This window comes from Bison bison, unplaced genomic scaffold, assembly GCF_000754665.1.
Source record: "Bison bison bison isolate TAMUID 2011002044 unplaced genomic scaffold, Bison_UMD1.0 scf7180017863702, whole genome shotgun sequence".
NCBI classification, from domain to species: Eukaryota; Metazoa; Chordata; class Mammalia; order Artiodactyla; family Bovidae; genus Bison; species Bison bison.
In genome coordinates this window covers 5044068-5058019 of record NW_011494274.1, presented here as the reverse complement: position 1 = coordinate 5058019, position 13952 = coordinate 5044068, and positions in this window count along the sequence as shown.

Sequence of the window (13952 nt, the reverse complement as noted above, 5' to 3'; positions counted from 1 at the left end):
TTTACATTTCAAATATAAGATTAAATAGTTTGTTGGAGTTCATAATGCTTCCCACTGCATTTTCAAGAGCAGAGGTCTTCCAAGCTATTGTCTTTTTAGTGGCTGCTCCAGGTTTCTCTATGATCCTGGACTCTTTTTTTCAATGGGATTTTGGATTAAATGGCCTATCTGTCCAGCAACTATTTTCAGGGCCCCAAACAGATTTTCTACCTTGAGAATTGATTCTCCTTTCACATATCTTTCCCTTAAAAGCACCATCCATGACTTTTTCTGTCATCAGTTTACATAATTTATAAAGGTAAATTTAATACATATTCTGTTTATTATATTATAAAAAAATTTAATTGATCATTTTTGCTATAATCCAGGTTCATAAGTAATATTATATATCACACTTGCACCAGAAATTGAAACAGTGAAATGTGTTTAAACAGATATATTGCATCTTCAAGGAATTGAGGCTTTCCCCATAAACTTCTCTCTGATACCCAAAGGTCATGTGCAGTGTTAAAATATTAGTCTTTCAGTTGTGTCCAACTCTTCACCGCCCCATGGACTGTGGCCCACCAGGCTCCTCTGTCTGTGAGATTTTCCAAGAAGAATACTGGAATGGGTAGCCATTTGGACATTGTCCAAGGTCACAGATAAAAAACGGCAGCATCAGGAATAAAATTAAATCAGTTTGACTCCAGAGTACTTGCTTTCCAAATTCCTAGCATAGTAAGTACTCAATACATGTTAATTCCTTTCTAGTATTATTGCTGTTGTTGTTTAGTCGCTAAGTCATGTTTGACTCTTTTGCAACTGCGTGGACTGTAGCCCACCAGTCTCCTGTATCCATTGAATTTCCCAGGCAAGAATACTGGAGTGGGTTGCCATTTCCTTCTCCAGTGCATCTTCCCAACTCAGAGATGGAAGCCGTATCTCCTGCAATGGCAGATGGGTTCTTTACCACTGAGCTGTGTGGGAAGTCCTTTTCTAGTATACATGAACTAAATGTTTGGGAATAAAAGAAATATATATTCAGAGCCTAATTTGTAGTTATATATTTGTAATTTACAGTCTTTTGTATTAAAGTTTATGAATATTGCTAGCTTTACTATCTACTTAATGAAATAAATATAGTCTATTTTTTTAGAATTATGCTATCAATAAATGAAAAACAGCTACATAATACTAGAGAAGCTTTTGGACTGCTAAATCACATTACATTCTTTTAAACACATATTACTTTCATGCAAAGCTTGTTTCCAGGAGAAGCAAAATGATCACTAGGACCTTGACAATCACCTAGTCCAACACTTCTCCCATACACATTTTTTATCAAACAATGATGTGAAAGTGACTTGCCCACAGTCACATTGCTAATGAAAAAAATTAGAACCACAGCTCAAATGTTCTGATTTTAATGTCTGTGCTCTTTCTAACACTTTTCAGTCATTGCTGTTATCCATGTTTATCTTCTCTTTAGGATCTGAGATATTTGAAAAAGAATTCCTCTACCCTCCCACCCCATGAGGTATAAGTTATTTTCTATGCTTTAGAAAATCTTTTTCTTTCAAGAATATATGCAAATTAGGTGTCAAAGTTTCTACCTTAGAGGTTAACTAGTTGCACAGATATGCTAAACAAAAAAGAAAAATGGACAAAATGATTCCCACTAGCAATACAGAATGTTCTTTATATTGCTGTTTAATTAATGACAACTTAAATCTGGCATTGTGCAAAGCAATGGAGTTCCAGTGTACATTCAGGGGATGGTGAGGAATCACGTAAAAATTTACCCTAACTTCTGCAGCCCATGAGATAATGCTCATTGGAATGTTTACTTTTGCCTTTTCATATTGAATAGTAAATATTCTGTAGCTCCATATATTGTTATGATGACTATGAAAGATTCCCGAACAATTTTTATTACCAATTCCTTTCAACCTCAGATGAACTGAGGAAATCACTTTATCATAGGCTAAGACATTTCTTCAATATAAAGGTAAATAGGAATTACTTTGACACAGTAGAATGTAATAAAGCAATTTGTGATCAATTTGAATGAGATGAGTGAAAAAGAAAACACAGTCTTTGGCCCTGGGAGTGTCTGCCTCTTGCTTTGATATCTTTTTGAACACTGCAGAGGCAAGTTGGGTCACTTCTCCTCCTCCCAGGCTGTTCATTCACCATCTGTCAATGTTGTAAAAATACAAAGAACACTGTATAATTATTTTCCTTGTGAAGAACATGAATACAAAGTTTCTTAGAACTAAAACTTCCTTAGAGCTGCACAGTCATCTGCAAAATCTGCTTCTAAAAAATCTATGTAATACTCCATTGCTATCTTAGCACTTACTTATCCTAATAGCGGCTTATCAAGAAAAAAAAGCATATATCAACATAGTAAAATACTATGCAGGTGTTCAAAAAAAATGCAGGATGTTCAAAATATTTTGTAAAGTGAGAAAAACAAGTCATAAATGAAATGTTATACCTTCTAGTAAATATTTAGAATACTATACTATTTCAGTAAACACACACATATACACATGAAAACAATCATTTTAGCAATAGAAACGAGTTCACTTCACAGCGGTGGGACAAAGAAACATCCTGTGTCTTTACTTTCCTGTCCCTCCAGGGTGGTAGAAAATTCAATCTGAGTAATATTTACAGTGTTCCTCCTCCTTCCTAAGTTCCCACAAGAGTTCTGAGAGCTTAAAAATCATAAAATTTTGGGAACAAACTCTGTGCTTGCACCTATCATGGCCACCGACACGATGAGACTTTCCCAAGCCCGAGTAGTATTTGGAGAGTAGGGGTGGCTTTGTTGTTCAAAGAATCCACTCCTCCCAAGTCTACTCAGTCACCAGAAAATGTTAGACTTCCAAGAACAGAGTCCTCACAGTCCCGTTCCATTCCCTCCCTGAATCTCTCCACTATGGTTTCTGCCATCTTGGAAGGCGCCATCTTGGAAGGCACCGTGCGGGACTAGGGACAGGACTCTGCTGACTACTGACCTATCGCCTTTCTCTTCTTCAGCTCCTGGGGCCCTACTGCTTACTTCATGTTCAATTCCACTGAACCCTTCCTCTCCTTCCAACCCTGTAACACAGTTTTATTATCTCTTAGGAGACAATTAAAACTATGTACCCAAGATAAGAATTAATTCTCTTTAAATAATGGCAACACAGACAGACGTGCACAAGATTATTCACTGAAGAAATATGCGTAACAACAAAATATTGAAAATAGCCTAAACATCTAAAGGGAGGCTAATTGAGCTGTGTACAACTCTATACATGGAATAATACAGCAATGCAAAAGAATGAGATAATCTCGTGGTAAGAAGTGATTTCAAGGATGTACTGTTAAGCTACCAAAAAAGATGCATATTAGTACACATAGAAAGAAGAAAGAAATAGGAGTATATATGGTAAGTGGATAGATGCTATTAATACTAACTTTTACAAAAAACCTAAAACTAGATAATCTAAACTATACAATAATAATTATTATGTACAGGAGTAAAGAAAGTAGTAGAAGAACTAGAAATAGGGATATCTCTGAATATATTTTAATATATATAGTTTTAACATTTGAGCTATAAAATATTTTTAATTAAAATAATTAAATCAAAAAGGATGTACAAAGCTAACCCTAAAGTTAATACAAGCAGAAACAAATAAACCTAATTTTTAATCAAATTGATAGCATAAACACATAGGAAACATTAAATTAAGTTACTTGTAAACACAGCACCTTTACTGCTTATTCTTGGTAAGATAGTACAGAAAGAGAATTGCAAAGAAATTGTAAACTTTACATAGTGGGTTTGCTACTAATTAGTACCATAATCTAAATGCTTTATATTACACAAGAACCCATACATAAGTAGAATGATGTATTTGGAATCAGGGTTCTCACTATGGGGGAAAAGTGATATAAATATAGAAAGAGGAGAAGATAATTCCGGTGATGAATGTAAATGTAAAGAACCCCTATGTACTCACCATGTTTTTAACGATCTATGTTCCAAGCTGCCACTGAAATAAGCTAGAAGAAATGACAACCCAGTAGCAATGAGCAAAACTAGTGAAAGGATTTGGTTTCAAAACACTATCTTTCTCCAAAAGAAAACGAAGGTCCTTGGAGAGATTTTTGATTCTAAGTACAATCAGGGAATATACAAAGTCTGGAAAATCCTGCATTGAAGTGCCCAAAAGGAGATGGAGACCTGTCCAAAGATTCAAAACCCAGCTCGATGGGCTCCCACTGGTCAAAGTGAAAGTGAAAGTAGGTCAGTCGTGTCCTTCTCTTTGTGATCCCACGGACTAGAGAGCCCATGGAATTCTCCAGGCCAGAATACTGGAGTGGGTAACCTTTCCCTTCTCCAGGGGATCTTCCCAACCCAGGGATCAAAGCCAGGTCTCCCGCATTGCTGGCAGATTCTTTACCAGCTAAGCTACGAGGGAAGCCCCACACTGGTCAAACCACTTAAAATTTGAGCATCAGAAAGAATAAAGATATGATAGGTTATAACATATTGAATTTAAAAAATACAAGAGACCATAATAATATTCCACAAAAACTGGAGATACAGAAGGTAAAGCTTTCATTTAAATAAGAATAACAACTAATACATGTGAAAGAAATGAAAAACTTAGAAAACCATCCTTTTATTCAAATACCAAATTGGGACATTATTGAAGGACAGTTTATTCACTTTATTTCAAAATATTACACCACAGAAGTCTTCTTGGTTGCAAAGAGAGAGCTGGGAGGAAGGCCTTTACCAAATATTCCAACTTAACATCACCAAAATGAGAAAAACACATAAACTTCCTGGCAGGATGTAATAAAAAGTCCAAGACAGCACCCAGCTAACACTCCTGCCAAAATGTTTAACTTGAATACAGTAATGAGGAAATTACTGGACTAACCCAGCTTTGAAGGTATTCTACATACCAAGTAACCTATATTCATAAAAATGTTGATGTTCTGAAGAACAAACAGCTAAAGAGTCATGAAGGCATAACTGTATTAAAAGGAAACAAAGATATTTGACAAATCAATACCAAGTGTGATACTTAATTGGGTTCTACTTCAAGGCGGGGGTGGAGTGGCAGGGACTGTCCTTGTTCTAAGGGTGTATGCTGTTGATTCAAGCTCAGTGGCTCAGTCTTGACTGACTCTTTGTGACCCTATGGACTGTAGCCCACCAGGCTCCTCGGGCCATGGATTCTCCAGACAAGAATACTGAAGTGGATTGCCATTTCCTTCTCCAGGGGATTTTTCCCGACCCAGGAGTTGACTCTGCGTCTTCTGCATCTCCTGCATTGGCAGGCAGATTCTTTACCATTGGGCAACCTGGAAAGAACCAAGCGTGAAGTTGTTAGAGTATAAAAGGTCAAAGGTCAAAGGTCTGCATGCCTACAACTCTCAAACATTTTGGTAAAGTAAATGTAAGAGAAAGAATGTAAATGTGGGAAATTTTTAATAATTTGTGAATTCAGGTGAATGTTATATGAGAATTATACTTTTCTGTAGGCTTGAAATTTTTGAAAATAAAATGTTTGAAAAAACAGTTTTAAAGAGAAGGTAAAAGTATGATTAAAACAATCAAGGATAAAATTCAAATTTTGAAAATGAAAAGGGGAAGAATCAGTTGTTTTGGGGGCAGTAGCAAAGATGGGTCAGATGGAGACAAGTACTTCTCATACTTTTATAATTACCCTAGGGCTTCCCTGAAAACTCAGTTGGTAAAGAATCCTCCTGGAATGCAGGAAACCCCAGTTTGATTCCTGGGTTGGGAAGATCTGCTGGAGAAGGGAAAGGCTACCCACTCCAGTATCCTGGCCTGGAGAATTCCAGGGACTGTATAGTCCATGGGCTTGCAGAGTCCGACACGACTGAGTGACTTTCGCTTTACAGTTGAATATTAGGTATAGCTCATTTCTCTGAAATTAATATGGTACATTAAAAATATAGGAGCAAAACCCTCCTGACGCATATAAAACAAAGCACAAATAAATAGTGAATGAAAAAGAGAGATTCTGTGTACAGAATGGGGTTAGATATGGGTTTCTTCTACCAGCTAAATCACAGGTTGTCCAGCTATAGCCCTTAAACAAAATCTGACTCCTGATCTAAGTCAAACATATATTTGAAGTCTTAAAAAATCAAATATATTTTAGTGTTTCAATCAGAAAAATAAAAAATAGAAAGATTAAACTGCTCAAAGCTTAGCTTTTTCAGACCTTATTTCATCAAATGAAGGCTATATAGGTTGGTTTTCTAGACAGAGGGAAAGCATAGATAAAATGAACACATAAAGAAAGGAAACCTGGCTTATTCGTTTAAAATAGTACATTAGGCTAGATGAGCAAAGTGTTTGAAAAGGCTTATTTTCACCAGCCTGTGCTTATAAAAAGTATGAGCTTACTTTTCCAGGAATCATGAAACCCATTTGCTGAATCATTTGCTAATTCCGCTGGCGCCTCCAGAGAAATGTGTCAAGTATTTTGAAGTTTTCTAAACTCGGGTTCAGAAAGGTTAAGTAGCTTGCCAAGCAGCACAGCACAGCACAGCTCAGCAAATTACTGGAAAGAAAAAAAAAAAAAAAAAAGAAAGAAAAATCTCTGTACTTGGATCTTGATTGAACTTAGAAGAACGTCAAGAATCTTCTCTAAGACCTTTACATAAACTAGAACATTTTCTACTTTAAAAGGAAAGGGAAGAGCACTGGCTACCACTTGAAAACTCTGTTACTAACTGTATTTACAGAATTAGATTTATTTATTTTAAGAGGGTAACGCAAACTGACTAGTAACCTTGGGTTTAAAAAGTTTTTAGGACTCAAATCAAAAAAAAAGACAAATCAAAGTTTTTCTGTTCTTATAATGCCATATATATTTTTTTTTTTTTTTTGAGAAAAGGCAGCCTACAGATTCTCTCCTGTCACTACTAGCAATTATGCCTAAAAGAAACAAAGACCTCAAACCCAAGTGAGTAGACGTGAGTCTATTCCCCCTACTTATGTTACTAAAACGGAAGCATTGGCAGTGCCCACTGCCTCATTGCCTTCCTCTGCACACATAGCTCCCATCCCCGGCAGGCATGGGAAAGAGGAAGAGCTAAGCACTTTGTGTGCTTGTTTGTTTAAATCTGGCCTCATCTGATCTTATAGGAAGATCTGCAAAATGAATTGGCCCCCAACCCACAGTTTGTCCCACCCAGACCCAAGGTAACTGGCCTGTTGCACCCTTAGGTCAGTCAGTCTAGCTGTGGGCTGCCTCGGGCAAGATGCTGTGTTCTTCCAGGAGTTCTAAGCAGGATGCCTTCTATAGAGTGAGATTTTGTTGCTGTTGTTCAGTCACTCAGTCATGTACGACTCTTTGTGACCCCATGGACTGCAGCACACCAGTCTTCCTTGTCCTTCACTATCTCCTGGAGTTTGCTCAAACTCTTGTCCATTGAATCCATGATGTCCTCCAACCATCTCCTCCTCTGTCGTCCCCTTCTCCTCTTGCCCTCAGTCTTACCCAGCATCAAGGTCTTTTCCAGTGAGTCAGCTCTTCATATCAGGTGGCCAAAGTATTGAGCTTCAGCTTTAGCATCAGTCCTTCCAATGAATACTCAGGTCGATTTCCTTTAGGACTGACTGGTTTGATCTCCTTGCTGTCCAAGGGACTCTCAAGAGTCATCGCCAGCACCACAGTTCAAAAGCATCAGTTCTTCAGGGCTCAGCCTTCTTTATGGTCCAACTCTCACATACATACATGACTACTGGAAAAAGCATAGCTTTGACTATACAGGCCTTTGTCAGCAAAGATATGTCTCTGTTTTTAATATGTTGTTTTTTGTCATCGCTTATTGTCCAAGGAGCAAGTGTCTTTTAATTTCATGGCTGCAGTCACAATCTGCAGTGATTTTGGAGCACAGGATAATAAAGTCTGTCACTGTTTCCATTGTTTCCCCATCTATTTGCCATTAAGTAATGGGACCGGGTGCCATGATCTTAGTTTTTTGAATGTTGAGTTTTAAGCCAGCTCTTTCACTCTCCTCTTTCACTTTCATCAAGAGGTTCTTTAGTTCCTCTTCTCTTTCTGCCATTAGTGTAGTGTCATCTGCATATCTGAGGTTATTGATATTTCTCCCGGCAATCTTGATTCCAGCTTGAGCTTCATCCAGCCCAGCATTTCTCATGATGTACTCTGCATTTAAGTTAAATAAGCAGGGTGACAATATACAGCCTTGATGTACTATTTTCCAAATATTGAACCAGTTTGTTGTTCCATATCCAGCTCTAACTGCTGCTTCTTGACCTGCATACAGGTTCCTCAGGAAGCAGGAAAGGTGGTCTGGTATTCCCATTTCTTTAAGAGTTTTCCAGAGTTTGTTATGATCCACACAGTCAGAGTCATTAGCATAGTCAATGAAACAGAGGTAGATGTTTTTCTGGAATGCGCTTGCTTTTTATATGATCCAATGGATGTTGGCAGTTTGATCTCTGGTTCTTCCTTTTCTAAATCCAACTTGCACATCTGGAAGTTTTCAATTCACATACTGTTGAAGCCTTGGTTAAAGGATTTGGAGCATTACCTTGCTTCAGTTCAGTTCAGTTCAGTCACTCAGTCAACCCCATGGACTGCAGTATGCCTGGCTTCCCTGTCCATCACCAACTCTCAGAGCCTACTCAAACTCATGTCCATCACTTTGGTGATGCCATCCAACCATCTCATCCTCTGACATCCCCTTCTCCTCCTGCCTTCAATCTTTCCCAGCACCAGGGTCTTTTCTAATGAGTCGGTTCTTCACATCAGGTGGCCAAAGTATTGGAGTTTCAGCTTCAGCATAAATCCTTCCAGTGAATATTCAGGACTGATTTCCTTTAGGATTACCTTGCTAACATGTGAAACAAGGTGGTTCCCATCAGCCAATGGCAAGCCTCTAAGAAAAGACAGGAGTACGCTGTCAGCAGGAACTGAATCACAAAAGCACTGTGCTGGTGAAGCAGATCTGGTCAGGGCACCAATAGTATCTATGCCAATAGCCAAAAATCAGCATAGATACTATGAATTCTGGAGAAGGAAGTGTCAACCCACTCCAGTGCTCTTGCCTGGAAAATCCCATGGATGGAGGAGCCTGGTAGGCTACAGTCCGTGGGGTCACAAAGAGTCGGACACGACTGAGTGACTTCACTTCACTTCCACATGCTCATGAATTACAAAAATGAAAATTAAAGCCCAATGAGATACCATATGTTCCATATGTGTTTACGAAGAATGAATGTTCTGCAGCTCTTAGGTATGGGCTTCTATAAACATGAATTAGGTCCAGTTGGTAGTGATTCATGTCTATCTCTTCTGCTTTGCTGTCCACTTGTTCTATCAATTACTGACGAGGGACTGTTAATATCTCCAGTTATGATGGAGTACTTTTTCTATCTGGCTTTTTCTTTCTGTCATTTTGACTTCATGCACTTTGAAGTTCTGTTATTAGATGCATATACTTTAGGACTATAATGGGTTCTTAGTAAGTTGAACCATTTATCATAACCATTTATCATTGTGCTATGTTTTTCTTCTTCTCTCTAGTGATAGTCCTTATTTTGAAGTTTACTTTGTTATATTAATTGATAATTTGTTTCCACATTCTCTATTAAAGACAAGGAAGGAAAGAAAGAATGAAAGAAAGAGAGGAAGAGAAGGAGGGAGGGAGGAAGGGAGGGAGACAGGAGAGAAAGAAAGTCCAAAAAGAAGAGCTGCTGCTGCTGCTGCTGCTAAGTCGCTTCAGTCGTGTCCGACTCTGTGCGACCCCATAGACAGAAGCCCACCAGCCTCCCCAAAAGAAGAGCAGTCCTTGGCTTTTCTCCATGACTGAACAACAGTGACAACCTGGTTGCCTAGGGAGGAATATCTGCACTCCTCCTGACACTTTGAGACTCATTGCTCTCGGTGTTTCACTTGTGGAAACTCTCAGAGGGATTGAACAATAAGCAATAAGTTCACTTTCCAGAAACCATGGTTCATGTGCTCACTTAGTCCTTTTCATATGTACAGTATCCTTGACTTCATTTATGCCTTGTGGCTTAGGCTCGGTCCTGATATATCTTCATCTGGATACACAATCTCAAAATTCAGTGTCCAAAATAAGACAGTCATAGGATTAGCATTTCTTTCTTTTAGGTTGTGGAGGAAGGAGGTGAGGAGGGAAGGCCACGTCTCAGCTCGCGTCTCGGCCACGTCTTGTACAATATAACAAATGTATGTTTTGAGTAGTTATTTCCATTTTATATTTGAATGCTTTTTAAAAAGTTTGATAATATCCGAATCTGTTACACTGGCTGGGCATCCATCCAGGTTTCCTAATGATGACATGACATGTGTCCTTTTTTAATAATTTGTAGTTGATATAAAACTACATAATAGAGGGATTTTTAAAAGCAAATTTACATGGTAAAATAATTCTGAGGTTTTTTTTTTTTAATAGTGTTTCTTTGGCAACATGTTCATGCTATTTTTACTCTGACAATTTAATATGATAGACTCAAATTTGCACAATCTCAAACCCTGAACCAGAACCTGGGTTTATCCAGGTTCCTCCAAAACTATACTAGACACATTTCTCATTAGGCATCTGTTTATTCCAAAACATACACATACACAGGGGATAGAATTAGATAACACTTTTTTGGCTTCCTAAATGGGTTAGACTCAGTAAATATGGTACTCGCTTTTCAACTGATTCTGCCATCTGTCAGCAAACTTATTGCTTTTAGCAGGGGTTTTTCTTGTGATAATTTACAAGTTGTTTTTCTTTCTTTGTTCTTTTCAGGAAGATACGTGTCTTTAAAATTTAAAAGGGAAATAACCATAAAATAAATTCATCCACAGAATAGAAAGAGCAGAGACCAAATGACTGTTGGAGAGTTAAAAGGCACATGAAATTTAACCACAGAAATTGTTTTTTTTCTTCTGGGGAGGGAAGGAGAGTGAGTCTCAACATTCAGCAGGTGACTCAGCATCCCAATTCCAGCTGGGAAGCATCTGTAACAAGAGAAACAGTCCACTGTGAAAGGAATTCATTTCTCAGGAAAAGATGTAAAAAAAGGAACCCCAGGGTCAGGGAAGTTTCCAATAAAGCCATCTAGTCCGAGTTCTGCCCTCTGCCATGATCATAGCTGCTAACTTTTAAATAGAGCTTGCTCTATAGCTTATACTCCTAGGGTTTATTGTAGTTTGTGTCTGCCCCTGCCTCCCTGAATACCCCCTAGGGAAGTTACCTAACCTGTCTAAGCCTTGTTTTCCTAAGAAGCAAGTAAAACAGCATAATGTGTTTAGTATGGTATCTGACATCTATTATGTGTTCAATATTACAGTGAAAAGTGTTAGTTACTCAGTTGTGTTAGACTCTTTGCGACCCAATGGACTGTGGCCTGCCAAGCTCCTCTGTCTGTGGATTTATCCAAACAAGAATATTGGAATCAGTTGCCTTTTCCTTCTCCAGGGAATCTTCCCCACCCAGGGGTCAAATCCAGGTCTCCCGCATTACAGGAGGATTCTTTACCAGATGAGCCACAAGGGAAGCCCAAGAATACTGGTGTGGGTAGCCTATCCCTTCTCCAGTGGATCTTCTTGACCCAGGAATCCAACCGGGGTCTCCTGCATTGCAGGCGAATTCTTTACCTCCATGGAAGTCCATGGTAGCTAGGGCTTATAGATATTTTCTTAAAAGAGTGACTGCTTTGAGAGGATTATATCTTCTTCATTTTTACATGCCTAGTTCCTTTCCCAGTGCCCCAAATGTAATAGGCAGTTAATAAGTGTTTGTCAAATGGATGGATAGATGGACAAATATATAATGAAAAAGTCACTTTATTTTTATTTGATTCTCAAAGCAACCCTGCGTGCATGCCAAGTTGCTACAGCTGTGCCCAACTGTTTGCAACCCTATGGCCTGTAGCCCACCAGGCTCCTGTCTGTGGGATTCTCCAGGAAGGAATACTGGAGTGGGTTACTTTGCCTTTCCTTTAGGAGATCTTCCAGACCCAGGGACCGGACCCTTATCTCTTAAGTCTCCTGCATTTGCAGGTGTGTCCTCTACCACTAGCACCACCAGGGAAGCCCCAGAGTAACTGTCCCAATTATTATTTCTCAAATGTTATAGGTGAGAAAACCAAGGCCCTGAAAAGTTCTGTGACTTGGCCAAGCTCACATGGTTGGGGTGGGAGAGAGGAGCAAGGTTCAAGAAGGAGGGGACATACATACACCTATGAGTGATTCAAGTTGATATATGGCAGAAACCAACACAATAAATAACTTTTTAAAAAATGAACATACAAATAGAAAAAAAAGATAATAAGGTACTGGCACACACACACAAAAAAAGGAAATTAATTGAGACTCAAACCCAATTCCAGGCATTATTCTTGTTACTAGGAGAGTTCCTGAAATGGTAGCAAGGGTTAACATTTAATCCATTTGTCTGCTTTGTATACACGATTTTAAACATTTGCTTAACATCTCTTACTAACTTTATAACTCACAAAATAATTTGGCTTTCATCTATATGGCTTGAGAAATGTGGGGGGGTGTTTCAGATAGCAGGGGGGAAATGAGCATTTTCAAGCCAGGCTTTTTCCTTTTAATGACTACAAACTTAAAATGTAGTCAGAGAAACTAAAATCCCCTCCTAGTTTTATCTTTTAAGAAATCCATAAGTATGATCTACTATTTACCAACTGTAAGAATTATACACATTTTATTTCTATTTCTTAAAACAAACTGCACGATTCTATATTATTACTCACAGTTCATGGGTAAGTAAACCGAAATTCAAAGTGTCCAAGTCAAAGTCTGCCTAAAAAGTGCTAAAGCTGAACTGATCTGAATTTTAAGGAGGCTCTTCTCGATGCCAATGCTTTCAAACTGTAATGTGTACATATCTGTTAAAAATGCAAATTCTGGTTGTGTGGGTCTGGGTTGGAACCAAAGGGACTTCATTCCTAACAAGCATCTAAGTGATGTCAAAGCTGCTACTAAACTGGACTACACTTTGTAACCCTAACCACATTACCACCTCAAATTCAGAGCCCCAGGCAGTCATCTGTATTATGGCCAGAGTTCTGCTTATAGAATAACATTTAGCTTTACTCTAGCTTGTGTGGATAACTTACCGAAATAGTCCTTTATATATTACCTAATTCAGAACATTTCTCCTTTATTTGTAGTCCTACCACAGCACAGCAGAAAATTTGGAATAGTTGCAGTTGAAGACATCTTCATCAGCTTCTTTAAATCAGAAGACTGTATAAGGACTCAGCAGTTATGTTCCTAAGTATGAAAAAGGAGGGAAAAAAATAAGAAAACCAATAGTTAACTTAAGCAGAGAAAGAAGGAAAAAATGTTAAGTAGTGAAGCAGAAAGCTTATGGTGCAAGGAGAAAAATATAGAGAGAGAGAGAGGCATTTCTTCGCCACTCCAGGGAAATTTCTGAGGAAATTCTATGCAGGAGCAAAAGAAGCATGACAAGGGAAAAAGAGGAAAGAAAAAGCTATAAAGGATATTTGACATCATGGTCTTAACTAAACTGTTATGTGCAAGTGGAAATCAATAGAGACTAAATATTTAAGCATAATGACTGCCTAAAAGTGATGAGAGGGATTGGACACAGTAGCTATCCATTTTATTGAAGCTGTTGATGGAAATGAGACAGGAGATCCTGGAGAAATAACAAGTGGGGCAGAGTTATTATGGAGTGAAATCAGAGAGGATTAAGAAAGAAGATCCATGAGTCAAATTTCAGCAGAGACCATGAACAAAAGGTCAAATTGAACAAACAGCCAAGAAACCAATAATAAATCTAAATGGTTATGGGCAAAGTGTGGAGGCGGGTGGAGGAGGAAGGGAGAGAAAAAAAAAGAGGCCAAAAGGCAAAAGCAAAAAAAAAAAAATGACGGA